General features: G+C 43.5%; 1 long non-coding RNA gene across 1 annotated transcript in view; it reads right to left on the reverse strand.

Moving 5' to 3' along the window:
* Positions 1-13,400: 13,400 nt before the first annotated feature.
* LOC117063031 overlaps positions 13,401-27,878 on the reverse strand; it is a 33,212-nt gene continuing 18,734 nt past the window's right edge. Inside the window, exons 2-3 of the long non-coding RNA XR_004428681.1 lie at positions 27,299-27,455; positions 13,401-13,446 (exon numbers count right to left, since the gene is read on the reverse strand). This is a non-coding gene — a long non-coding RNA (uncharacterized LOC117063031). The remainder of the gene's footprint in view (positions 13,447-27,298; positions 27,456-27,878) is intronic.

Genomic DNA, 27,878 nt, shown 5'->3' on the forward strand with positions numbered 1-27,878 from the left:
AGGGTTATCCTGAGGGTTACTGGTGTTAATGTAAGTTAATCCTGAGACCTGCATCTGACACAGAATAAGTGTTGTGAAAGTGTTAGATATTTATATTTATGGATCTACACCCAGATGGAAAGAAAATGATTGGAACATTGTGCCACCTCATGCACAGTTTGGATAAAAATGGCCAGGATTGTTGACTATACAATTGATGTTCCAATCAAGAAGTTTTAACAGAAAGGGACTCGAGGATTCGTGGCACGTGCTGGCTGAGTGAGGTGGAGGGTCACAGTAATATAGGGAGAGAACTATGTGGTGCAAATAAGGTGACATACATGGAGTGTGCAGGCTGGAGAACTGGCATCTCTCAGGCTGAAGGCACATGCCAAGTGCAGCTAGGTTTGTAGCATTTTCCAAGCATTGGCTGAGGTGGCAAAGAAATTAGTCACACAGGACAATGGAGCCCCTGCAGTGCAAATAGCACATGACTTGATGCTAAACAAGAAAGAAACAGAGATAATGGATTTGAAGATACTCTGTGTTGACTGTGTTCATCTGCTTCTAGACACCCTGGAGGGCTGACTACCTCTGCCTTTTTCATGCGGGGAAACTCTGTGAACACTCCCCAGAATTCTGTAACAACTATGTTGCAGGGAATGTATGGAAATGTAGTCCCTAATGAAAGCTGGAACTGACATGCAATGTCAGTAAGTGCTGCTGAGCACTACTCCTTGAGACTTTATCACACACACGCATGCGTCTTATAATGATCGCTCTCTCTCCCTTTTAATTTGTGCATCTGATTCCGCATTGCCGGTCGGATAGAGTTCCCCACTTAGTATGGCATTCGAGGCTTTCTATGATTCAGCCCCACTCTCCTTTCATTCCCCAACTCCTGTGATTTCCTCAGCTCTGTCTGCAGCCACACAGATGCCAACTCCTTTCTTGAGCATGTCACAAATGCTTATACTTAGCTACCTTTAATAATTTGTTTATTTACTACATTTTGAGGAAGTCAATTAATTTCTTCATCTTTTCATTTAATTTTTGGTAAAACAGATACAGTAATACATATCATGCTAGGCTTTGTAAGGAAAGTACTTTAAATATAGATCTCTTTCTTATATCACCAAACGTACTGTAAGCACTTAATAAAAATAAGTAATATGCCGGGCGCGGTGGCTCAAGCCTGTAATCCCAGCACTTTGGGAGGCCGAGATGGGCGGATCACGAGGTCAGGAGTTCGAGACCATCCTGGCTAACACAGTGAAACCCCGTCTCTACTAAAAAATACAAAAAGCTAGCCGGGCGAGGTGGCTGGCGCCTGTAGTCCCAGCTACTTGGGAGGCTGAGGCAGGAGAATGGCGTAAACCCGGGAGGCGGAGCTTGCAGTGAGCTGAGATCTGGCCACTGCACTCCAGCTCGGGCGACAGAGCAAGACTCCGTCTCAAAAAAAAAAAAATAAGTAATATTTATTTTTATCATTATTTCTGTCATTAACAAAAATTTTGTTAATTGCAAGAGTTTGTGATTATTATGAAAGTTAGGAAAATATAAAGGAGAAAATTAACATGTCTCCAAATTCTATCTTTCTGAAATATTCTGATCATTTTCTCAATCTCATATATAAAGAGATCTCTCCACAAATTTATGAGTTCATGCCGCATATAATTTTTGTAGTTGATGTTATTGTTTTAGAAACAGGGTCTCACTCTGTCACCCAGGCTGAAGTGCAGTGGTGCTGTCATAGCTTACTGTAATCTCAAACTCCTGGGCTCAAGTAATCCTCCTCCCTCAGCTTCCCAAGTAGCTGGAACCACAGGTGCACACCACCATGGCTGTCTGAGTTTTTACTTTTTGTAGAGATGGAGTCTTGCTATGTTGCCCTGACTGGTCTCAAACTCCTGTGCTCGAGGATCAACCCTCAAAGTGCTTGCTGGGACTACAGGAGTGAGTCACTGCACGTGGCCTAATTTTGCTCCCTGATTTTTTTCACACAGGACTATATCACAAATATTTCTTTATGTTACTAAATGTTTCTCAAAAATAATATTTTTAGCTATTTTTATTCCACTTAATAGATTTACTTATTTACATGATAAATCCCCAAAGGTTGACTGCATAGGCTCTTTTGAAAATTTTCTGCTACAAATAAAGCTGTAATGTGTACACTGTTCAAGAGAAAAAAGAAAAAACTTCTTATGCTTTTATTATTCCCTTTGGATGAATCTTAGAAATTGAATTAGTGGATTAACATGTATGCACATTTAGAAGCTGTTTATACATCCTGGAAACTTGTTTTTTAAGACGTGACACTGATTTCACACTCACTCCCTACCTCTGGCAGAGTTTAGAGATCCCTTCTTGCTCCCTCTTCTCCAGCCCTGCAACCTTGGGAGGACGGACATACATTCATACTTGGAAATTATAACCAAGAGCCTTGCCTTTTATGGGAGCAGAGATTGGCCCTTCCAGATGCATGGGCAATAGCAATGACTGAAAATTCTTAAGTTGCAGCGTCCTACATCCTTGCCAGGGATCCTCTTTTCTCCAGGTGGCCCTGTCTGCAGCTCACATAACTGATGCTGGATTGTGATGGCCACGCGATGGTTAAGAGTGCAGGCTCTCAGCCAGATCGCTTGGATCAAATACCAACAGCATCATTTCCTCATCCTGGGACCTCAGGGCATCTCACACAACCTATGCACTTCAATTTCCTCATGTGTCTGATGGGGATAATCCTGGTATCTCCCCTGTAGAGTTTGCGGTAAGGATTACGAAAGCAAATGAAGTGCCTCGTTTAAATATGGAATGATTAGAACAGCTGCATTTTCTTGAGTTCGGTTATTTTGTTGCTCGGTTGATACTCCTGAAAACTGCCACAACAGAATGACTTTCTAATGGCACACCCCTGTCACAATAGCTGCGGCAGTAGAAGAATGTCACAAGCCAAACAAATTCCACAACTGATGAACACAAAAATTGCCTGCAATCAGACAGGCTGTGCAGTCCTGGAGGGAGAGGAAGCTATGGAAGGTCTGTGGCAAGCCCCGTTCCACTGCTCTTTGTTCCATGAAGCAAGGCTCAGGTTCTAAAATTAAACCCTTCTCCAGTACCCCAAACTGCCATGTGCATTTGAGGGTTTTTCATCTGATCTCATTACCATGGTTACACCTTGAAGAGTAAAAAACATATGACTGCAGCTTTTGTGAAATCAGCCCCACTTTCCCATGATTCTGGCCCCCTGTTGCAAAGCAGCTGACGGCTGCTCCCCAGAGGAGCGTGCAGAGATGGCATGGGAGGACTGCAGACTGGGGAAGGCCTGCCTGCGCCCAGGACGCACATCAGCTTCCTAGCTCACAGATCTAACTCTGATTGGCAATGAGCCCTCTGATATGACAATCAGCCACTGGCATGGTCTGACAGAGGAGTTATTTGGTAGCATGAGGATGGTGAGTCTGCGGCCATGCATGGCTGACGTATCTGTCAGTCAGACCTAGAATGCAAGCCTTGCCCTAGGGTCCAACAAGGACACAGACACACAGAACAAATGCCTGAAGGTAATAGGAAAGACTGGGGCTTGGGGGGCTCTAAAGGAGCCCTCCTCCTCCCCTTCCAACTCAGTCTCTGAATCACTAAGATACAGAAATAAGAATCAAGCAGATAGAAACCTTTTTATTGATAAGGTAGTTTGAAGAGTTTCACCTAAGTCTACGGAAAAGTGGGCTCCTGAATCCATCACTGGACAGACTGATGCCATCAGTGTAACACTGGAGACCACAGGCCCCTTTCTGGCTCCGCGGAGACTCTTACCAAGAGGCTCCCAGAATCTATGCTCCCTGCAGGCAAGAAATCCCAGAGAAAGGGTGGAGTTGAGCAGGCCTTGCTTTCTTCCAAACTAACCACCTTGCTCTTCCAGTGGAGTTTATTAAGAGGTCAACAGTTTAACTTTAGCCCAGGGGTCTGCAAACTTTTTCTGTAAGTGATCAGATACTAAATATTTTAAGTTTTGTGGGCCACATATCATGTGTTGCACAGTTTTTCTTCTTCCCCCCGCCCCCCCCCCCCACCGGCCCTTTAAAAATAGTTTGAAAACAACCACACACACACACAAAGATTCTTAGCTCATGAGTCATGAGCCAGACCTTGGGCCACTCACTTCACTTGCCTCTTCCTACTCAAATTGGGGTACCTGAACCCGCAGCATCTGCATCACATGACAGGTGATTAGAAATTCAGAGTCCCAGGTTCCATTCCCAACCCACTGAAGCACAATCTGCATTCAGCTTGATCCCAAGTAAAAATGACTAATCTGGAAATTTTCACATGAGGATTTGGGAACCAGTGTTTTTCTCTAATAGCAAAAACAAAAATAAGACAACAAAAAATTCCATAGAACCTTGTAGGTACTGTATGAAGTTCCCCCTTGGCAAGTAATCCATATTTTTGTCTCAACATGTATTCCAAGTTGCCTGAAAATAGACTTTGTCTGCGTGACTGTCTCTCTCCCGCTCACCAGATGCAGAACTCCTCAAGGACATGGAGCCTGAACTTGCCTACCTCTAAGTTCTTAGTTTCTTGGACTTCTGTGCACAGGGGAAAAAGCAGCACAGAGACTTTCTGTGTTTGCTTTACTGGGAAAGAAATCCCTCCATGTCACTTGCTATTAATCTTTTAAGGCCTTAGTTACCTTCTCTGTAAAATGAAACTCCAAATCTCTTTCTTCCGGGAGGCTGAGAGGATCAGACTCTGCACATAAAGGGCTTCTCCCAGTGCCTGCCTGGTAACCAGTACTCAGCAAGCAACAGTCATTGCAAGGGCAATAGGTCTTGCGTGCACAAGGATCCCTGAGAAGGTCTGTGGCATTACACTGGGAAGAAGACTCTAACAAAAGAGGCTGCCAAGTCACTGGGGCAGGGGGAGTCCCCGCCCAATATACACTCCGTCCTGGCACAGGCAGCTGACGTCCGTAAAACAAGGATCTCAAGCCCTTCTCCACAGGCAGGAATTTCAGGGTACAATTATTCAATTACCAGCATGGCTAAGTCACACAATGGTACCAGAGCCACCAATCATTACTCACATGACAAAAGTAGCAAGACGAAAAAACGCCAAGACTGAGATGTTCAGTCCTGTGCCTGCTACTGCTTGACTTGTTGGGAATGAGCGCCATCTCCTGTACATAATTAGAAACACGTCGCACATTTCCCGGATATCTGAACCAATGTTCGTTAAATGACTCAATGACTTTCTCCAAGTGGGGGGCGGGGAAGAAGAAGAAAAAGAAAAGACACTGACCATCTAACTAAATATGTGTGATTTATCGCTTAGTTACATGCATTATAACTTCAGTATATTACTCACTGCATATAAAATATAGCTATTAATTCAACCAATTCTTCAATAAATATGTAGTGAATTGATTGAGTTCCTCGTATGTGCCATGCATTGTGTAAGGGGGTTGAGGGTAATGGGGGCAGGTTGAGAAGATGATGTTTAAATATGACCTCAGGCGGTGAGAGAGGCACGTGGATGTTTACAGTTCAGGCCCCTGGTCACAGGAAACAGCCAGTGCAAAGGCTCTGAGCAGGGTGTGCCCACCGTGTTTGTGGAGCAGAGGAGACCTCTGTGGGTGCAGGGGAGTAAGCCACCCCTGAGGGAAGAGAGGAAGTCAGAGAGGACACAGTGGGACAGATCGCATCGGGCCTTAAGGACTTTGACTTTAACTGGGTGAAATAAAGTCATCAGAAGACTTTGAGAAAGGTATGGCTTGACCCTACTGACGTTTTAAATGTATCCTTCGTGCCCGTGAGAGAAGATGAGTACTGTGAGGCAGGGGGCAAGGGCAGAAGCAGAGTTCAATCAGGAGCTACTGCCTTTATCCAGGTGAGAAATGGGAGGGGCTCAGAGCAAGGGGACTGCTGTGCTGGTGCTGATGCTACACCCATTTCTTTTTCTTTTTCTTTTTCTTTTTTCTTTCTTTCTTTTTTTTTTTTTTACATAATGGATGAGATAAATATAATTAGAAGTTCTGATTTTTTTTTTTTTTTGCACCCTAATGAATCATGAGAGCAGGCGGCACTGGAGATCAAACATCCAGGCATTGGGACGTGTTGCCTTCGATCAAATATTAAACACTTGCATATCAAATAGTGAGTGCCTGTGTCACTAACCTCTTGTATCTTATCATAGGGAAGGCTCCATTTTGGAAATTCCATCTTTAGAATGGATCCCAAAGACCTGCACTTCACAAGCTGTGTAGGCAACTTGAGTACATACATGGAGAAAAAATGTTCAAAGCACAAGAGTACAAGGGAGGTTTCTCTAAGGTCATCCAATTCTCCTGTCCCCAGAGGTAATCAGCTCCAGAGAGCAGAAAAGGGCCAGCAGAGCTGCAGGCACACTTCTGCATCTATGGCAGGGCTCATTCTTGCAACACCTGTGATACTGGCAGGTATATGAAGGCAGGTGGGGGAAGCCCATTCTTGACAACTTGTAACACTGATGTAATAATACTATTAATGATTTCACATCCTGTATCTGCATATCTGCATAAGTGGTCCCCAAACCTGGCTGTCCATCAGAATCCCCTATGCATTCTGGTGGATTTGTGCTATTTAAAATACAGACTTCCTGACCCATCCCTGACAACTTTGCAGCAGAGTCTCCATCAGGCATAGCAGATACTCTGCGCTTACTAATTAAACAAAGATTCAAGGTGATTTTGATTCAAGTAGTGCATTTAGAGGCAACGTGATTGCCTATCGGTTTTTCTTTTCTTCTTTATTCTTCTTTATTTCCTTCTTGTCTTCCTTCCTTCCTCCCCTCCTTCCTTCCTTCTTCCCATTTATCTTTTCTATCAGCAAACGCTTCCTAAGCATCTGCTCTGGGCCGGGTCCTGTGCTAGGTTCTGGGAGCACAGAGCTGAAGCTGACTTCCTTCTCTGCCATCTAGGAATGCACTGTCTCCTATAACTGGTCTTGGAGATGGGAATAAGGCAGTACCACTGTCATGGGGAGAAGAGGTGCAGGGAGAGTAAACATGAAGCAAACAGTGCAATTACTGGTTTCAAAAAACAAAATATAGAAAACTAAACTTGATGACTTTTCATAATTAAAAAGAAAAAAGAGTCAGTTAGAATTATAGGGTAATGCTTTTTAAAAGGATGAGAAACACTGGACTATGTAACCTATGTTCCCTGTGATTGAAACATTCCTTCACTCACTGCAATGTATGAAAACATGTCCTATATTAAAGGCCCAGATCAAACATGACCTGTGGCCTCATGAAACCTTCCCAGGTATCCCCATCTGGAAACAACCCCTGTCCTTCTGGAGCCCCACATCTCTCTCTCGTCCAGTTGTGACAGCAATGCTGGGTATGCCTGTGCCTCCCCTGTCACCCCCAGGGGAGACTCCCTGGAGGAGGAGTCACCTTGTTCCCAACGCTGTACATCCACAACACCTAGCATGCTTGATATACAGCAGGCAGTCAGAGCAGCGGTGATATGAGCTCCACCAATTGCTTATTCAACCGGAAATAAGAATCTGGTTAAATCCAAACACCACCACCAACTTTAGAGTTGGGCTTCTTTTCAGCCTTTGCCCAGGACACCTTTGGATCCCAAACTCAATCATCCCTCAGTAGATTCTGTAAGTAAAGATTGAAACAGTGACCCTGAACCACAACTAGAATGAAAATTCTTACTGGAAGCCACCTCTGTGTTCCCCAGACATTTTCTCCTTCCAGAATGTAACCCCTTAGGAGCTGGTGCTGTCATTCCTTTCGCCCCTTCTGGCTGATACACGGTGAGCACCTTCAAGGGCAGGGCTGGTCCCTGCGCAGCCTCTTCCCCAGCACTTGACTCAGTGACTTCACAGAGCAGGTCTTCCATATGCAGACCATCCTCATTATTCACAGATTGCATATTTGCAAATTGGTCTACTTGCACAAATTTACTTGTAACTCCCCAAAATCCACCCTTGCAGTGATGTTGTGGTCACTCATGGACTAGAAGAGAGTTGCAAAAAAATGTAAACCATTCAATGCGCCTGTTCCCAGCTGAGGTTGAACAAGACACCCTTTCCTTCTTATTTCAGCTTTCAAGCTATAAACAAGTGTCTTTTGTGTGTGTGGTCTATTTAGTGCCTTTTTTTTTTTTTTTTTGTATTTTTGTGCTTTTTTGTTGACAATTTGGCTGTTTAAAATGGCCTCCAAGCATGGTGCTAAAGTGCCGTTTAGTGTTCCTCAGCGCAAGGAGACTGTGATATACCTTTTGGAGAGAATACATGTTAGCTAAGCTTCGTGCAGGCACGAGTTACAGTGCTGTTGGCTGAGTTCCATGTGAATGAATCAACAACAAGATACATCCAGAAAAAGGAAGAGGGAATTTTCAGATCCACATGCGAGGCTGCTCCAGAAGATGTTGAAGTAGCATGTAGTCCATGGTGCATGATGAAGATGGAAAAGATGGGGAAGTAGCTAAATGGATGGATTCATGAGATGACAACTAATGTAAAGATAATTTAAAAAGGGACAGCATTGTTGTGAGGCTGAAAGCCAAACAAATTTACGGTCAGATAACTCATGGTCAGGAAAATGTTACACTCTTCTTGGCTGGTACTGGCTGGCTCACATGATTCAGAAGGCAATGCAGTGTGAAAAATGTTAAGCTTGCAGAGGAGATTCATTTCTGCAGATCAGGAGACTATGGAAGAATTTTGAAAACACCTGCTAAGTATTACACAGGAAAAGGGCTATGTGGAAGAGCACATTTTCAGCACTGATGAGACTGGCTTGTTTCACAAGAATAATGTTGACAAATAAGCCTATATAAAGCAAATTTCCCCTTGAAGCAATAATTCAGTACCCACTAATGCAATATTCACAGCATCTTTATAGAATATGACTATCAAGAATAATGAAAATGAATTATATATTTCTGAGTGCAAACGTGAATAAGTCCATCCATTTCTGGATGCTGTGGTAGATTGATTGGGAAATAGACCCAATTTTCCCCCTTCTTTACTTTGTGACTTTACAGGTTCTTCTTCTAAGAGGTAGAGTCTATTTCTCCACTCCTTGAATCTGTGCTGGTCTTTGTGCTGCTTTGGGGACAGAATGTTGGAAAAGTGATGTGGTGCCATTTCTGAGGCCAAGCTTCATGAAGCCTTGCAGCTTGCTCTCTCTCTCTCTCTCTCTCCCTTTCTCACCCCTGAGATCTTCATTAAAAGCATGCCCACGGAACAGTGGCATCCTCAATCAGCCAATGGCCTGCCAACCACCGGACAAGTGAGTAAGCCTTGGTTCAAACCAGAACTTGCCAAACAGACTCACCAAGATCAGCAGAACAAAACCGCTCTGTTGACCTATAGACTCCTGAGCAATAGTAAATGGGTCTTCTTTTAAGACATTACCTTTAGGGCGGTTTTTTACACAGTATTAATGTGGCAATAGATAACTGACATAGATGCTGAGAAACTATCTCAAATGTCTTTGATTTGAGATATTTTGTCTCAGATGTAACCTACAATCACATTTTAGGGAGACTAGAGGAAGAGGCAAAATTAGCTTCGATTCTCAAGTATTTTATGATCCTAAGTTTTTGTATGTGTTGGATCTGGTTTTCTCTGTAACAGTTCCTATTGCTCAGGCCTTTCTTGCAGCTAGGATGACAGGGAACACACCTCATATCAGAAATAGGTCATGGTGGTGTCATCCTAGTGAATAAGAAATTAACTTATATGTTTGAGAAAAATATCCATGCACATAGTCCCCTGATAGGCTTATAGTTTAGATAAGTAACACACATGCTTCTTCAATAGTGAGCACCTGTTCAACAATCCTATGTGTGTGACCTCAGGGTATTTTTATCTCTGACAATGGTAAGCTAAAGGAGTTCAATTTTGTGGTATGAATTTATGTGCCATGAGTTTAACTGAGTAATTATTCATGCTTGGTTTTTTTTTCTGTCAGAAGCCCTGCAAATGCCCCAGCTTTATGATGTAATTTTAGTGAAATTAGACTTGAACATCTCAAAGTTGTGTAATTAATTATATTCAGCTTCAATAAAGATCACTAATTGATTCAAGCCACCAGCAGGACACCTGGAAGTGTCAGTTACACATTATGAGTGGCCTCCTGGGGCCTAAGTGTGATAGCTAATTAGATTTCCACATTTTTAAAAACTTAAATTCTGTTTGGCTAGGGTCAGAGAGTATACATTTAGTTCACAGTTGAATGTTTAATGCCCAGCTTTAAGTTAATGTTCATTAAAAGACTTAATATTATAGAACTTAAAATAATTAAGAGCTAAAATGTGTTAAGTGTATTTCTGAACCTTGGTAATAAGGAAAAACAATAATTGTGTGACCTTTTAATTTCATCTTATGGCATTTCATAACAAGGCTGCCTAGGGGTCATGCAACTATTTTAGGAACTATAACTTGGTTTGACTCATTCCCTGTTCATAACTGATTAAGGCCCAGACATCTTACCAACTCAGAGAGAATTGATAACATCAGGCTTTGCTATGTGGTTCTGATGTCGTAGACATTTAGAGGCAGATGGGCACCAGAGGGTTGGAAAGAAGACATCATAGAGAACATGGGGCTTTGTAATGGGGAGAAAATTTTGAAAGTCAAAATGAAGAAGGAAGAGGCTCCCAAGAGGAGTCACAACATGAGAAATGGCATGGAGGCGGGATGTGAGATATGCACATCAAATCTCCAAATATCTTTTTCCTCCTTGATTTCAAGTTCATACTAGGAACTCAAATCCGTGCGGAATAAATGCTCTCACTGAAAATCGCAGAGAAGAGAAGATGTCCACCTGGGAGGAGTAGCACAAGCAAAGATCCCCATATACAATTATTTGCCCCAGTCGTGGATGGAAGGAGAGACCTGGAACAGAGGATCACAATGTTATGTCAGCACCTTGGTTTCTCATTCAAGAAAATGGGTTTTTTTTTTCTTACTTCTGTATTATTTCACAACTACAGAAGGATTGACTAGGTTTATTAAAGAAATTAGCAATGTAGAAATAATTTACCTAAAATGAAAAGTAACAAAAGTGTATTCATTATCTCTTGCTGTATAACAAATTGCCTCAAAACTTAGAGTCTTAAACACACACATTTATACTCTCATGGATTCTGTGGGTCAGGCATCCCAGCATGACAGAGCTGGGTGCTCTGCTTCAGGGTTGTCTGCAAGATTGCAATTAAATTGTCAGGTGGGGCTCTGGTCTCATTTGAAAGTTCAACTGTGGAGGATCCCATCTATGCTCACTTATGTGGTGGTTGGCAGGACTCAGTTCCCTGTGGCTTTGGGATGAAGATCTTAGTTCCTTGCTGGCTGTTGGCTGAAGCTTGCCTTCAGTTCTTTGGCAGGTGGAATGCTCCAATATGGTGGCTTGTTTCACCAAGAATCCAAGCTAAGAAGGCAAGAGAGAGTGCAGCAAGATATAGAGTCCTAGAAAGACAAAGTCAAGGTGATTTGTAACATAATCATGGAATTTGCATTCCATTACATTTGCCTTCTTCTGCTCCTTAGACGCAAATTGCTAGGTTCAGCTTACACTCAAAGGAAAGGAGTTGCATGAAGGGTAATGAGTATATGTAACCCTCACAAGTACCAACAGGCATGAGTACAATGAGTATCTTTGGGGGCTGAGGATGTGCCAAACACAAAAACGGCCCTGATAAGATGAATCTCCACACACTCTGCTAATAAAATTATAAGTGTATACAACTCTTTTGGAAAACTACTTGGCAATATGTGCCCAAATAGCAAATGTGAGTACTTTATCATCCAAATATTCTAATACCAGGATTATCTTAAAGAAACAGTCAGACATGCACAGTAAAAATCTAAGGACAGAGACCTTCATTAGAGCCTGATTTGGAGAAATTAAGCAAAGGAAACCACATAGCCGACTTAGAAACCACATAGCCGACTTCTGCTAAGGTACTACGTAAGTAAAACAATGTATTAATTTGGGGATGTTAAATAGTAATTGAAAATGAACTTTATTCACTTAATGATATATCTTAGAGAAGATACATCTGTTATATCTTAAATGTTGAATATATATAAATGTTAATTTGACTGTTGTTAACAGTGTTGGGTTAAGTAATTGCATAATATGTATACAGCCCAACTGTTAATTTTCACCTAATAATTTCATTACTTAAGTGTTGGGTTAAGTCATTATGTAATATCTATACCTTCCAACTATTGATTTGACTGTATAGATATTACGTAATGACTTAACCCAACACTTAAATAATAAAATATTTTTCTCATTCCCAGTCTTCAGCTTTTACAAACATCCTTGTAAGTAAGTTTTCTGTGGAGTATAAATCTCTAATTGGGGAAGACATTGGGGCAAAGTTATGTATTTTGAGTAGTATAACTACATTGATTGTATGATAATATCCTACACATTCGCATAGAGTAGGGGGACAACATGCATCTAATGTGTGATGGCAAGTTGAGACCGTGTTTCCTTCCCAGCTCTCCCAGATTCCTGAAGGAAGACTGAAGGAAAAACAAGGATCCCCTTATGCAATGCTTTGCCCCAGCTGTGGATGGAAGGAGGGATCTGGGACAGGGGATCACAATGTCATGTTAACAACTTCGTTTCTTATTCAAGAAAATGAAAACTTATTTTACTTCTATATTATTTCATGACTACAAAAGGACCTACTAAGTTTATTAACAAAACGTACAAAGGAGAGATAATTTACCTAAAATGAAAAAGTTAAAAAGCATATTTACTATCCTTTTTTGAAGGGAGGCTGTGCTGGAGGATGCAAACGGAACTGAGCAGGCAAGAGTCACCCATGGAACATGGGTGTTTCTGCACACGCAAAGGGAAGGGGGCGTCTTGTTGGTGCCTAGATTTTTTCGTGAGACACGATGTCTGCTGACGCACAGTGGTGCCATTAAGTGTTAAGAAAAGGCTCACAGGAGAAAGATGTAGCCTTCCAGGCAGGAATGGGCAACAATGAATCATCAAGATCCCAGTGGTGCCCAAGCAGTGTGGGAGATGGTTGCTTTAGGGTTCTGGAGCCTGCATAGAAGGCAGAAAGAGTTGGCAGGGGTGGAGGACCACTTTGAGAAGACAGGGGAATGCTGACACTGTGTAACCAGGTGGGAAGCATATTGACAATTCACACCAATCTCTCCAGGGAATCCTAGATGCCAAGGGAGCTACACAAGCCAGCCCTGAAACAAGTGAACCTGCATGCCAACCCCCAACTCCACCCCCACCCCAATTCCACATCTACCCACCAGTTGCCTTGGCTGCTCTAACAAACAGGAGAAGACTGCAAATGCCCCTTACCTCCTCCGTTAGACTGCTGACCAAAGCAAAAGCACAGGGAGGGCCAGGAGAGGGATACAGAGAGTAGGCCTGTCCCTCTGCACTCACATGCACTCGTGTTTGCAATCAATATTTCTGGAAGAATAAAAAAGAAACTGGCATCACTGAATGGGCAGGACTCACTAGAATAGGTGGGTGGAGAGTTATTTTTTTCTCTCCATTGTTACAAAAGCTTTTCTGGTCACACTCACAGAAAGAAGTGTCCTCAGATCACTTGTGCACATGAAAGCAATCTCATTTTGATTATTAAAAAGGTCACCCAAAGTATTAATGAAAACCTCAAATTCTTAAGCAAGTTCAATATGTCCTCGTGTCTCTGTGCAGGCCTCACCCAGACTTAGAAGCCTTGATTGAGTGAGTAAGGGCTATGATAGGAGTATGCACACACACGTGAGCACGCACACACACACACACACAAACACACTTCTATACATATACATCTATGTGCATGTGTATATGTATGTATGCATAAAGGACCACAGCAGATGTATGTGGAGATACACAGATACAGATGTAGATGCATGTATGTTGATTTTGTTTTGTTTTATTTACTTTTCCAGACTTCCGCCTCTCACAGGCTGCTATTTCAGGCCCCACTAGGGTTGGAAGCCGTGGAGAGGAGCGAGGAGGCAGGAAAGGTCTTACCAGGCTGTGGACCTGGCATTGAGCCCTCTAGCCCTGGCAAACATCTCTCCCTCTTTCGTGGATGTTTTGTGGGTTTCTCAGGGAGTCGTTTACTGAGGACCTCTACCCACATCTCTCTTGACATGAGAGAGGCCTCTGTTCCCGAGACATTGCACAACCCGCCACTGTGCTGGATCCCACTGAGGCAGAATGGGGTGTGGAGGCAAGGAACCTAAAGGCACGCTGACTTCCTATAACTAAATCAAAAGGAAAACCCCAACTTTCCATACCTAAGTAACAAAAGAACTGGAGGCTGTTCCCTTTGCACCCCCCACCCCCATTTTCTGCTTGGAAAAGGGGGTTGCTTTCTGTAACAAATCAGACATTTGCATTGGAGGGTAACTTTGTAACTTCAGCCTCTGATTAGTTACTTTCCACAACCAATTATTTCCACAACTGATCGGTTGTAGAAAGCAATCCATCAGACTGATTGTGGGCCACTACTTCATTTACATAGGTTGTATACTGAGTAACCAATGGGAAACCTCCATAGCATATTTAAACCCCCAGAATTCTGTAAAGGGGCTCTTGAGCCCCTATGCTCTGGCCAGCTCCTACCCTGTGGAGTGTGCTTTCGTTTTCAATAAAGCTCTGCTTTTGTTGCTTCATTCTTCCCTTGCTTTGTTTGTGTGTATTGTACAACTCCTTGTTCAAAATGCCAAGAATGTGGACACCTTCCACTGGTAACCCCGCCACCCCTCCCTCCTCCACCAGACAGTCTCCCTGCACATAACTCTTCCAAGGGGCTCCAGCTTCTCCATCCCATGAGTCCACTGGTCCTTGAAAAGGGCTCTCATCTGTGCCCCAGCAGGTGGCAGAGCGGTTTGCTCCCTGGACAGCCCTGGCTTTCTCGCTCCTCCTGCTTCAGGCACAGACTGCAACCTTTGCTCTCACATTTCTCAGGGATGTTTCAGATCATAGGCCCCCTCTGTCCTTCAAACTTCAGGGAATCCAAATGAAGCTCTTCGAGTAGCCCTGAAGCCAAAGCCTCTCACTTAAGGTGAGAGACAATCACTTCTTTGCTCTTGTTAGGACAAGCAGGGAGGTTGATATTCACAACATTCTAACAGTTCTCTTCAACTCCCAGCTTGCCCAACTCAACTCTTCCAGGCTGGAGGCTGGTGTTGGTCTGTCTGGGCAGAATCAGTTTCACAATCTATTTGCATGGCCTGCACAGGAGAGTTCACACCTGGCTTTAGGCAGGAGGCACTCTGCCACTATGGCACTGCTCTCAGCTTAGGGCCTGTGCTAAAATGGACAAAACCCCTATTTTAGCATCCTATTCACCATTAATACCCTATTCACAATAACTTTCAAGGAGAACTGGGGGTCTAGACTGAGAGTGAAGTATATTTTATACTGTATTATGTGCTATTAGATTTTTTTTAAATCCATGGACTACTTATCTTTCAATAAAACAAAGAAAAATTAGTTTCACAAGGAATAAACTTCATTTAACAAGGGAAAATGCTCTGGATACGACTGTACTTTTTAAACTTTATTTTAAAACATAAAATTTTTGAAAAGCTAAATGTAAAAAAAAATTAATATATGTACAACTATATTTGCTAGGTAAAAACAAATACATAAAATACTAGAAAGAAACAATCTGTGATGTTCAGGTTATGATTTTTTAACGCACTATTTTGTGGAGATAGGTTTCATACTGCAGATAGTTTATTTTCTCATGTTTTTACTTGTAGAAATTTCTAAATTTTATTTAATATAATTTTATTTTCTTATAACTAGAAAATCCAGGTTATAAAATATCCATGGCCTGAAATAGATCCCAGTCTACTATTATAACTTAAGGGACAAATCAGAATCTTTAGGGCAGAGTCAGTCACCTAAGATCAACTTCATTCTGAAGTGATTATGTGTGACAAGATGGTGCCCTCTCTCACTGGGCCTGGAGGCAGATGTCTGCTCCTCTCTGCTCTGCCAGAGCTTTGGTGCATCTATCTATCTATCATCTAGCTTCGGGGCATCTATCTAAATCCCCTTGGGTTCTGCATGGCTACCCTAGGCACAAATCATGAACAAAGTAACATCTCATTCAGGGCTGACCCCTTCAGTCCGGGAACTCGGTCACACGGTGAAAAGCAAGGCTTCGGTAAAATTCCATTTAAACTGTGCTTGCCAAACCATTGAGTAGGAAAAATTATACCAAACCTATTCCTGGAAAGAAATTTGTTTATTGTTACATATATTTGCATGTATTGATGGGTGTATATGATATTTTATTACATTCTTAGAATGTGTGATGATTAAGTTGGGGTATCATCTTGAGTATTTATCATTTTTATGTGTTGGGAACTTTTCAAGTCCTCTCTTCTAGCTACTTTGAAATATACAATATCAGTTAACTATCATCACCCTACTCTGCTCTCTATCATTCGAACTCATGCCTTCTAATTACGTTTGTACCCATTAACCAGCCTTTCTCCATCTCCCTCCCCAATCCACATTTCCTTTCCAGTCTCTGGTACCTATTATTCCACTCTTTACCTCTGTGAGGCCCAATTTTTAGTTCCCATATCTGAGTGAGAACGAGTGATATTTGTCTTTCTGTGCCTGGCTTCTTTTACTTAACATAATACCCTACAGTTCTATACATGTTGCTGCAAATGACATTTCATTCTTCTTTATGGCCAGAAAATATTCCATTGTGTGTGTGTGTGTGTGTGTGTGTGTGTGTGTGTGTGTGTGTATACATATACATATATATACACACACACACTGTGAAGATGTGATTATACACACACACACACACACACATGCATACATACATATATATATTGCATTTTTCTTTATTTACCATCTGTTGATGGATGTGCAGGTTGATTCCATATCTGCTATTGTGAACAGTGCTACAGTAAATATGGGAGTGCAGGTAATCCTTTGGTATACTGATTTACTTTCTGGGAAGGAATGTTTTTATATAAAGTTTTTTGTAACTTTCTTCTTGGAAGAAACTAGAATTTCTCATAAAATTGTTGAGTAATTTTCTAATAAACTTTTGTAGGACTAAGAATTTTCTACTCTTGCAGCAAGTTTATTGAGATAAAAATGTAAAGCTCATAACTGACGTGTTTAGAAACTATTTTTAACAAGCTTTAACCTTTCTGTAAGGGTCCCTCTGAATCGTGTCTATGAAATGTGATTTTAATTCAGAGGGGAATGGGTGTACCCATTTGCTATACCAAGAGAACCAAACTCCACTTTAGTCGAGAAACACAATCAGTAATTTAGTAACTGAGGAATAAAAACCACAGAGAGAGAAGAGAGGAAAATAAGAAGAAATGTTAGGAAAGGGAAAGGGAAGGAAGGAGCAAATTATTACAGCTCCCAGGAAACCCTTGGACCTACTTGTTTGCAAAGGTTTATAAGCCTTACTGAGGGCACAGGATGGTGGGAATGCAGTGAGGAAGGAGACGTGAGAAATCAGAGAAGTGTCCAGAGTCACATCTCATAGGGCTCTAGTGACCTGGAAGGACCTGGGCTTTTACTCAGCTCCTGGGTGGAGAAGAAACTGCAAAGGGGCAAGTGCAGAAACAGGGAGACCATCTAAGGAGACTGAGGCTCAGGGAAGCAATCCCGCTGAGGGGGGACAGTGGCTGGACTACGGCATTGGAGGCAGGAAGATGGGGCAGCCTTGTGCTGGATTTTGAAGGGAAAGACACCAGCCCAAATAATGAAAAATCAGAAGCAACATGAACAAGTACAGCTGAAGGCAGACACTTTGCTTTTGGAATTTCAAGGTCACTTTGTTGTGACAGCAGTCAACTCTTCCAGCAAACTAGATTGTGCTTTGTCATAACAACCTTTTAAAATACTGTGCTGCTTCTTCGCTTTGCTTGGCTTTACATGTGTGCTCTGTTTTTACATAAAACCAAATGTGGAACTCTATTTCAATAATTCTTTTGTCTCTAGTCCTGGTATAATGTTTTTTTTTTCTTTCCTAGTAAGGTTTCAAATCACATTTTTGTTTATTTGTTTGTTTGTCTTTTTGAGACGAAGTCTCGCTCTGTCACCCAGGCTGGAGTGCAGTTGTGCACTCTGGGCTCATAGCAATTTCCGCCTCCCAGTTTCAAGGGATTCTCCTGCCTCAGCCTCCAGAGTAGCTGAGATTACAGATGCGCACCACCATGCCTCGCTAATTTTTGTATTTTTAGTAGAGACGGAGTTTCACTATGTTGGCCAGGCTGGTCTCTAACTCCTGACCTCATGATCCGCCCACCTCGGCCTCCAAAGTCCTGGGATTACAGGCATGAACCACAAAGCCCGGCCTTCAAATTATTTTTTAGAGCAATAATAGCAATAGTAACAATAACTGCTTACAAAATTGTGGGCCAAGTGCTCTTCTAAGCAGCACCAGTCACCAGGAGGCAGGAGGCAGGTACCACTGTCACTCTCATCTTACAAAGAGGAATTGGGAGGAGAGGGTTGAAGAACTCTAGGTCCCAGATCTATGAATGGAAGTCTAGGGATTAAAGCCAATCCTCGAAGCTCCAGGTCCTGTGCTCTTGACCACCAGGCCCTGCTACTTCCCAGCACAAGCCTGCCTATGTTTGTATCCTTGCAATTTTGAAAGAGGGCAAATTATAAATTCAAAAAGTATAAGCAAGCTCTAATTTAAACACGATAAGAGAAAGCTTGATAGACACAACTACAATGTGAATTTCAGTCTTCAATCTGTTTCTGAAAATATTTCTTTTTCAAATGCCACTTTCATTTTACTGCTGTTTATCCTCATCACATTCAAAATTTAAAGGCTAGCGTGCCCAGGTCCTTTTCTGATCTGAGAGTAGCCACCAGAATCTGCTTGAACACCATTAACAGCTTCTGTGGGCTTAGTCCTTTGGAAGGTAATGGGGATTAACAAATGGAGGTAACACCTCCATTTTGGGGTCAGTGCCTAAGAAAGACATTGTAGTTCCATATTTACGGTGCTGTCACCTAGAGCTTAAAATTCACACCTTTGCACCCAGGAGCCTAGTCCCCTAACAGAAAGTTGGGCCTCATATGGAAGAGGCAGACGGCTGATGGCGGGATTTCAGACACCTGCATGATCGTTTAGGGCAATACATTTGCTCTAAGGCCAGCTGTTACCCATGCATGATGCTATGGGGTTAAAATCAAATCAAAACAAACAAAACTAGAAAGAACAACCTTGGATGTTGAGTCAAACAGACCTATATTTGAATCCTGGATTTAACACTTAGTACCTGGGTCACTTTGCAAACTACCCTTTCTGAGCCTGCCTATAAAATGAAGATAAGAACAAGCCCTCCCGCTTATGTTTGTTGGTAGGTGTGCTTGAAGGTCTGTCGTCAACTCAGTTCCGCTGACTCTTTCTTCCAAGGCCAGAAACTGTATCCTGGAATAATCTTCCCTGTGTAGTCCCATATTCCATTCAATGAGCAATGCACACTACAGCCAGGGGCCCTGACAGACTCTGGGACCAACCTTATTAATGGCAGGCCTGAGAAAACACCCAGAAGTGATATCTATTATTTAGAGTAATCACATAGTGCCTGCCATTGTGATGAGATTTTTTTAACATATATTATTTAATTATAATAACTCTCTGATGCAGCAGATACTGTTAGCCCCATTTTTCACATAAAGAAAGTGAAGCGTAGACACACTGAATGAATAAGTTGTCCAAAGCCACACTGCTACTAAGTGGTGGAGCGAGTCTTTGCATCTAGACAGTCTGTTCTGGATCTTAACTTTGTACTGCTGTGTCTCTGAATATTGGATTTACTTTCTGGTAAAGTAAAAAGACATAAAAATTGATTCAAAAGCAACGTGGTAGGCCCAGTGATGGAGACATGAAGATGTTAATGCAAGGACTTGGAGGAAGGACACCTTTCTTAACTTGGTGAGTAAGAAAAGACTTTCTGCAGGAGCCAAGGGATTACATCAGGAGTTCCTAAGCATTAGCACACATGCGAACCACTTGAGGTATACATAAGATCATGCCACTGTCCGCCTATGCCTTCTGATAACCTCCCATTGCAAGCAGCATACAAACCCAACTCATCTTTCCAGATCCGGCCTTCCCTGCCTTCTCTGATCCTATCATCTTCCACTCCTCTCTTGTCCACTAGCCGGCTATCTCTCTGGCCTTCGCTGTGCCTTGGACCTGCCAACCTCATTCCATTCTCGGGTCCTTTGCATTTACTATTCCTCTTGTTTGGAGTGCTCTCCCCTCATAATCACCACCTTCTTCCTGTCCTCCACAGCTAAGCCCTCTTCAGAGCAGCCTCCTGCTCTCTCTAGCTGACATAGCTCCACTCCAAGCCACTCTTTATCACAGTGCCCGATTTATCACCTTCAAAGCACTCGTTAGTACCTGAAATTGTCCATCCCTCATTTCTGCATCTATCTGTCTGTCTGTGTGTTTGTCTGTCACTTGTCTCTCCCCACTAGACTGTAAGCTGCTGAGGGCAAGGCTGTGTCTGTGCATGCCATATCCCAGAGTCAAGTTCGGTCCCTCTGTCAGTGTCGGGTAGATTGCCTGGGAGCTTCCAAAGGAGGATTTCCAGCTGCTCAGGGAAAACTTCCTGGAGGAAGGAAGACTGGTGTCGGGACCAAGTGATACAAATCTAGGAGAGAGAAAGAAGATTTGGATGGCAGTAGGAGGTTGGCCCTCTTTTTCCTCTAAAGTAGCAATTCACATTAAAAAATACAATTAAATAAAGGGTGGTCATCACCACTCTGAAGTGCTAGAACGGAGGAGTATCAGACAAAGAGCCCAGAAAACTGTGTTCTTGCCCCACCTCTTCAACTAATTTATTGCAAGACTTTGGGTAACCTCTGTCCCCTCTGGACTGCAGTTTGCCCATCTGAGAAATGAATGGCTGGGATTCTACTGGTCTCAAAACCACCCTACGGCGCTCAGATTCCAGGATACATTTTCAGCATCCTTGCCCAATCACTGCCTCTAGTCAGGGACACACACACTCAGCTCTGCCACCGCGACAGCAGAAATTGTTTAATCTGAGCCTCCACCTGGTCACCTACAGTATGCTCTAGGCTTCCTCGCCCTACAATGTAGTTATTAACTCCGAGTGACCACCAGGTGGCGCCGCTCCCCAAGGCACTGTGCTTCCTCCAGAAGGTCGTTTGAATGCCCTTGGAGCTTGATGACACGCAAAGACATAACCTAGAAGGATGTTTAGTAAATGTTGGGGCGCTGGATCTCAGGGGATGAGAAGGCATTGCTACATAACCAGATGTAGAGAAAATTGAAACGTGGGAAAAGCTGAGAAGAGCAGCCCCCTCTCCGGGTTTATACAGCCAGACCTGAGGGGGTGGAAGTGGTGGGGGCTGCATTTCTCCGTGGGTGCTGATTCCTGCTCTGTGGTCCCCACCCATACCCCTTGACCCCACCGTCACCTCGTGCAACCTCTTCCCACAGCTGTAAACTCTAGGCCATGAGGATTTTGCAATCTTCATTTTTGGAGAAAACACAAAGCAGTTGTTGCTCTGACCCAGGGGTTCTGGCCTGCGGGCCCTGCAGCTGTCTCCACAAGAGGCACACACAGGCAAGGGCTGGCGAGAAGAATGAGTGGGGACCATCGCACTTGAGATTTGTTCTCGCTCTCTGACAAATTCAACAAACATCCACTTAACCCTTCATCTGTGCCAGGCGTCCTGTGCCTCAGGCAGATCTGATGCCACCTTCAGTAATTCCCTGACCAGCTGGTAGACAGATAGGTCCATAAAAAGGGGTGACAGGGCTGTGCAGGTGAGAGAACAGAGTCCAAAGAGGGTCCACCGAAGCTAGAGTGGCTCAGCCTAATTCCCACAGAGACTCGGGCTGTTCAGGAAAGACTCACATAGCAACTGACACATGAGCCAAGCATTGCAGGAGGACACTAGGAGGATGAGGGCTCCATCCACGTAGGAGGGCAGTGGGGAAAAGGCATGGCCATGAGAGAGTTGGGGTTTGGAGGGCTGAACGTGTATTAGGGTAGCTGGGACTTCGATTTTGAAAGAAGAGCTAGATACAACAGAGGCAGGGAGGAGCCGGGGAGGTAGGAGCACATAGACCCAGTGTATGGAGTGGTGATAGCTCTGCATTATCCCAGAGCAATGATAGTTATCTGGTCATTATGGAGCTTTCAGCTGGAGAAGGAAGGGATCAGTTTAGGAGAGTGGCATGGCTGCACCCTGATGCAGAGATGGGTTGGGAGGCTGCGTGGGATCAGACCAGAGCCAGACTCGCAGGTAGGAGCTTTGCCGGAAGTTGATGCAGCTTGACTTAGGGCCATGGCCACAGGGCAGAAAGGAGGCAGCAAACGAGGATCACCGCCTGGCAGCAATATCAACAGAGAAAAATAAGCCCCATCGGAGGTGACAATTATTTTTTTTTGTAAATCCACAGGAGAGAAATCCTCAAGATGTAATTTATGTGTAAATCAGTTTGTATTTTCACTGGCTAATAGTGGAGGATATTTGAAGATCTTGTCTTCTTCTTTCTTTGTTCACTGATTTTTTTTTTTTTTTTTCTGATGAAATTGTTTGAAAATCCCAAGTTTAATATGACCCGGGATTGTCCCAACTTCAGCTGTTTGCATAGTGTCATTTCCTATTTCTCAGGAGTAGCTGGCTTCAACAAAGCATCCAAAACAAACAGATGAGATGAAGCCAGAATCAAAAGGCAGAAAAAAATGTGATTATGAAGCAGCGTGGGTCGTGGGACCAGTTTCCCTTCACAGTTGTTTTTACTTACTGTTTGTACCAATTCTCCAAGCAGTGTAGATCGCCCCCTCTCCCCACCCACACTCACTCTAACCAGAGACACAACTCGGACTCAGGGAGACAAGCCAGCCGCTGGACACTTAAGAAGGGCTCCTTCCAAGTGCCGTTGCTCTGCATCTGCTGGATCCATCTGGGCCCTGAACTCTTTACAAGATCATTGCACAGGCCATAGTGGTTCCTCCAACTAGCAGAGTCCTCCCAGGAGAGAAAGCAGTTCCTATCTGAAGAACAGGATTGCAATGCCCACCTCTCTCTGCAGCTGCATCACATGTGGCCATGTCCACAGCTCAGGAAGGGACAAAGGGCTGAGTCTGGCCCTGAACACAGGGCTCTGTTCTTGGTAGGATGTAGGATCCCAGGGGTGTCTATGGACAAAATGCTACTGAGAAAAGTTCCCCAAAACTACGTGACAGGAACAGGAGATTATATTCTTTGAAAGGCCTGATTAAGGAGCTAGTTTGAACCCCAGTGAGGATCCCTGTGATGACCTGGAAGTGAAGACTATTGGCTGATAGTCCCAAAGATATTGCCAACCAGTGATGCAAATTACAACCAGTGACTTAAATTATCTGAGCCTCGGGACTTTTATTCCCACTCTCCACCACTACAAATGAAAGGGGTTAACAGGATGGTCCTGAAGTTCCTTCCAGTTATGGTAGGATTCTCTGATTCCATCGAGAGTATTTTTACCTGTAGGGTCAGTATGGTTGTTGGGGTGAGGACAGAAGATACAAACTAGAAAGCAGTCAGTCCCTATCCTCAATGCATCCACAGCCCAGGAGGGAAAATGTGCAGACAGAAGTGATGGCCTGCAGGCCCCACTTTGAAGGATGAGGGGGTTTCTGCCTGACTCCAGGCAAGACACAGCAGGCAGTAAAACTTCTAGGGGTCCAATGGTGTGGAGCCTGTCAATATTCCTTCTAAGATGAAGGATAAGTTGCTGCATTTGGCCACTCCTACAATCAAGAAAGATGCACAATGCCTAGCTGGCCTATTTGGATTTTGGAGGCAACACATTCCTCATTTGGGTGTGTTACTCTGACCCATTTATCAAGTGACATGAAAGGCTGTCAGTTTTGAGTGAGGTATGGAACAGGAGATGGCTCTGTAACAGGTCCAGGCTGCTGTGCAAGATGCTCTACCACTTGGTCCATAGGACCCAATAGATTCAATGGTGCTTGAGGTGTCAGTGGCACATAAGGATGCTGTTTGGAGCTTTTGGCAGGCCCTTATAGGTGGATCACAGCAGAGGTCTCCAGGATTTTGAAGCAAGGTCCTGCCATCTTCTGTAGATAACTGCTCTCCTTTTGAGAGACAGCTCTTGGCCTGTTACTGGACTTTGGTGGAAACTGAACGTTGGACTATGGGTCATCAAGTCCCCATGTGACCTGAACTGCCTATTATGAACTGGGTGCTTTCTGACCCATTGAGCCATAAAGTGGGTCATGCACAGTAGCATTCCATCATCAAATGGAAGTGACATATAGGTGATCAGGCTAGAGCAGGTCCTGAAGGCTCAAGTAAGTTACATGAGGAAGTGGCTTAAATGCCCATGGTCTCCACTCCTGCCACCCTGCCTTATCTCCCCCAGCCTGCACCTATGGCCTCATGGGGCATTCCCTATGATCAGTTGACAGACGAAGAGAAGATTAGAGAGTGGTTCACAGATGGTTCTGCACGATATGGAGGCACCACCCAAAAGTGGACAACTGCAGCACTACAACCCCTTTCTGGGACATCCCCGAAGGACGGTGGTGAAGGGAAATCTTCCCAGTGGGCAGAACTTCAAGTAGTGCACCTGGTTGTGCACTTTGTATGAAAGGAGAAATGGCCAGATGTACCATTATATACTGATTAATGAGCTGTAGCCAATGATTTGTCTGGATGGTCAGGGTCTTCAAAGAAGCATGACTGAAAAATTGGTGACAAAGAAATTTGGGAAAGAGGTATGTGAATGGACCTCTGTGAGTGATTGAAAACTGAACATGTTTGTATCCCATGTGAGTGCTCACCAATGAGTGACCTCAGCAGAGGAAGATTTTTATAATCAAGTTGATAGGATGATCTGTTCTATGGACACCTCTCAGCCTCTTTCTCCATTCACCCCTGTCATCACCCAATGGGCCCATGAACAAAGTGGCCATCATGGCAGGGATGGAGGTTATGCAGGCTCAACCACATCAACTTCCACTGATTAAGGCTGACCTGGCTACGGCCACTGCTGGGTGCCCAAGTTGCCAGCAGCAGACACCAACACTGAGTCCTGGATATGGCACCATTCCTCAGGGTGATCAGCCAGCTACCTGGTGGCAGGTTGATTATATTGGACCTCTTCCATCATGGAAAGGGCAGAGGTTTGTCCTCACTGGAATAGACACTTACTCCAGATATGGGTTTACCTATCCTGCACGTAATGCTTCTGCCAAGACTACCATCCATGGACTCACAGAATGCCTTATCCACCATCATGATATTACATACACCATTACCTGTGACCAAGGTGCTCACTTTACAGCTAAAAAAGTGTGGAAGTGGGTTTATACTTATGGAATTCACTGGTCTTACCATGTTCCCCATCACCCTGAAGCAGCTGGATTGATAGAACAGTGGAATGGCATTTTGAAGTCACAATTTCAATGCCAACCAGGTGACAATACTTTGCAGAGTTGGGGCAAAGTTCTCCAGAAGGCTGTGTATACTCTGAATGAGCATCCAATATATGGTACTCTTTCTCCAATAGCCAGGATTTCCAGGAATCAAGGAGTGGAAGCGGAAGTAGCACCACTCATCATCACCCCTAGCAATTCACTAAGCGAAATTTTTCCTTCCTGTTCCTGCAACATTGCATTCTGCTGGCCTAGAGATATTAGTTCCAGAGGGAGGAACACTGCCACGAGGAGACACCACAACAATTCCATTAAACTAGAAGTTAAGATTGCCACCTGGACACTTTGGGCTTCTCCAATCTTTAAGTCAACAGGCTAAGAAGGGAGTCACAGTGTTGCTGGGGTGATTAACCCGGACTATCAAAATGAAATCGGACTACTATTCCACAAGGGAGGTAAGGAAGAGTATGTGTGGAATACAGGAGATCTGTTAGGGCATCTCTTACTATTACCATGCCCTTTGATTAACGTCACTGGGAAACTGCAACAGCCCAATCCAGGCAGGACTACAAATGACCCAGACCCTTCAGGAATGAAGGTTTGGGTCAGTCCACAAGGAAAAAAACCATGATCTGCTGAGGTACTTGCTGAGTGCAAATGGAATACAGAATGGGTAGTAGAAGAATGTGGTCATCAATACCAGCTACAACCACATGACTAGCTGCAGGAAGAATAACTGTAATTGTCATGAGTATTTCCTCCTTTTTTGTTAAAAACATGTTTGTGCATGTATACACTTGTACTAAGAAAATATCTTCATTTTATTTTCTTTCTCCTTTATTATGTGACATAAGATTTATTGACTTGGCATCAGCATTTAAGTGTTGTTAACTTTATGTAATGGTATTTGGGTGGGGGATTGGTACATTTCCAGTTGTACAAAGGATAGTTGTATTACATTAGGCATAATTATGATCCTATTACTGTCTTTATTTGAAGATTATGTATGATCTCAGGAGACATGAATGAGTTCAAGTTGACAAGGGGTGGACTTGTGATGGTTAATACTGTCAACTTAATTGGATTGAAGGATACAAAGTAGTGATCCTGGGTGTGTCTGTGAGGGTGTTGCCAAAGGAGATGAACATTTGAGTCAGTGGACTGGGAAAGGCAGACCCACCCTCAATCTGGTTGGGCACAATCTAATCAGTTGCCAGCATGGCTAGAATATAAGCTGGCAGAAAGATGTGAAGAGAGAGACAGGCCTAGCCTTCCAGCCTACACCTTTCTCCAGTGCTGGATGCTTCCTACCCTCAAACACTGGACTCCAAGTTCTTCAGTTTTGGACTTTGGACTGGCTCTTCTTGCTTCTCAGCCTGCAGATGGCCTACTGTGGTACATCGTGACTGTGTGAGTTAATACTTAATAAACTCTCCTTTATATATATGTATGCATTTGTTCTGTCCCTCTAGAGAACCCTGACTAATATACCATTCAATCCACTGTACCCACCAAGGTTGAGAACGCAGAAGGAGAAAGATGTTCTAGGTAAATCACAATGAGTTCCATTTTTAGTATGCTGTGATTGATGTGTTTGTGAGATTTCTGGAGAGAAATGTTCACTAGGTAATTAGATGTAGTAATCTAAAGCAGTGTGTGAGCCATCAATGCTGGGAAATCTAAAATCTTCTGTAAAGGGGTGGAGGAAGTGCCTCATGGGGTGGATAACATGCCCTCAAACACATCTTGGGACAAAGAGAAGAAAATCAGGATTAAAGAGACACAAAATTTAGGCACAAAAAGGGAATGAGTTCCTAAAAAAAAAGCCTCAAAAGAAATGGTCCAAGTGTCTTGAGACTAACCTGGGGAGTAACACAAAAGAAGAGAGGGGTCAAGGATGAACAATCCACAGTGCATGCAGCCAGCCGAAGAAATCCTGAGCAGTGGTTGCAGGGTTTAGCTTCATTGAGATGTTTGGGGCCTTAGTGAATGCAGTTTCATGTTAGTTGGGGATGAAACCTAGATGGCATAAACATAGGACAAAGAGAGATGGGGCTGTACTCACAGTGGACAAAGAATGGAAGTTACTTGAGCTAAAGGGGATGCTCCAGGAAAACGAAAGATTCAAAAGCAAGCCAAAGGGAGAAGGATTAACAGGCGAGGCTTCAAGGAAGTGCAAGAAAGAAGGAATGGAACCTTAGGCAGATGTTTTAGACTGACAGCACAGGGAGAACAAGGTTTTTCTTTTCTTTTCTTTTCTTTTTTTTTTTTTTTTTGCTGTAGGGAGGGAATTTTCAAAGGATAGGAGTGGATGTCAGAAGCTCGTAGATGTGAAGGCAGGAAGTAGAGAAAGATATCTGATGCCACTTATCTTCTTTGTAAGTAGAAGATAAGGTTATCTGCAGGGAAGGAGTGGGAAGTGGTGGGTGAGAACTTTGAGAA

This window comes from Trachypithecus francoisi, unplaced genomic scaffold (assembly GCF_009764315.1).
Source record: "Trachypithecus francoisi isolate TF-2019V2 unplaced genomic scaffold, Tfra_2.0 Lachesis_group17, whole genome shotgun sequence".
NCBI lineage: Eukaryota > Metazoa > Chordata > Mammalia > Primates > Cercopithecidae > Trachypithecus > Trachypithecus francoisi.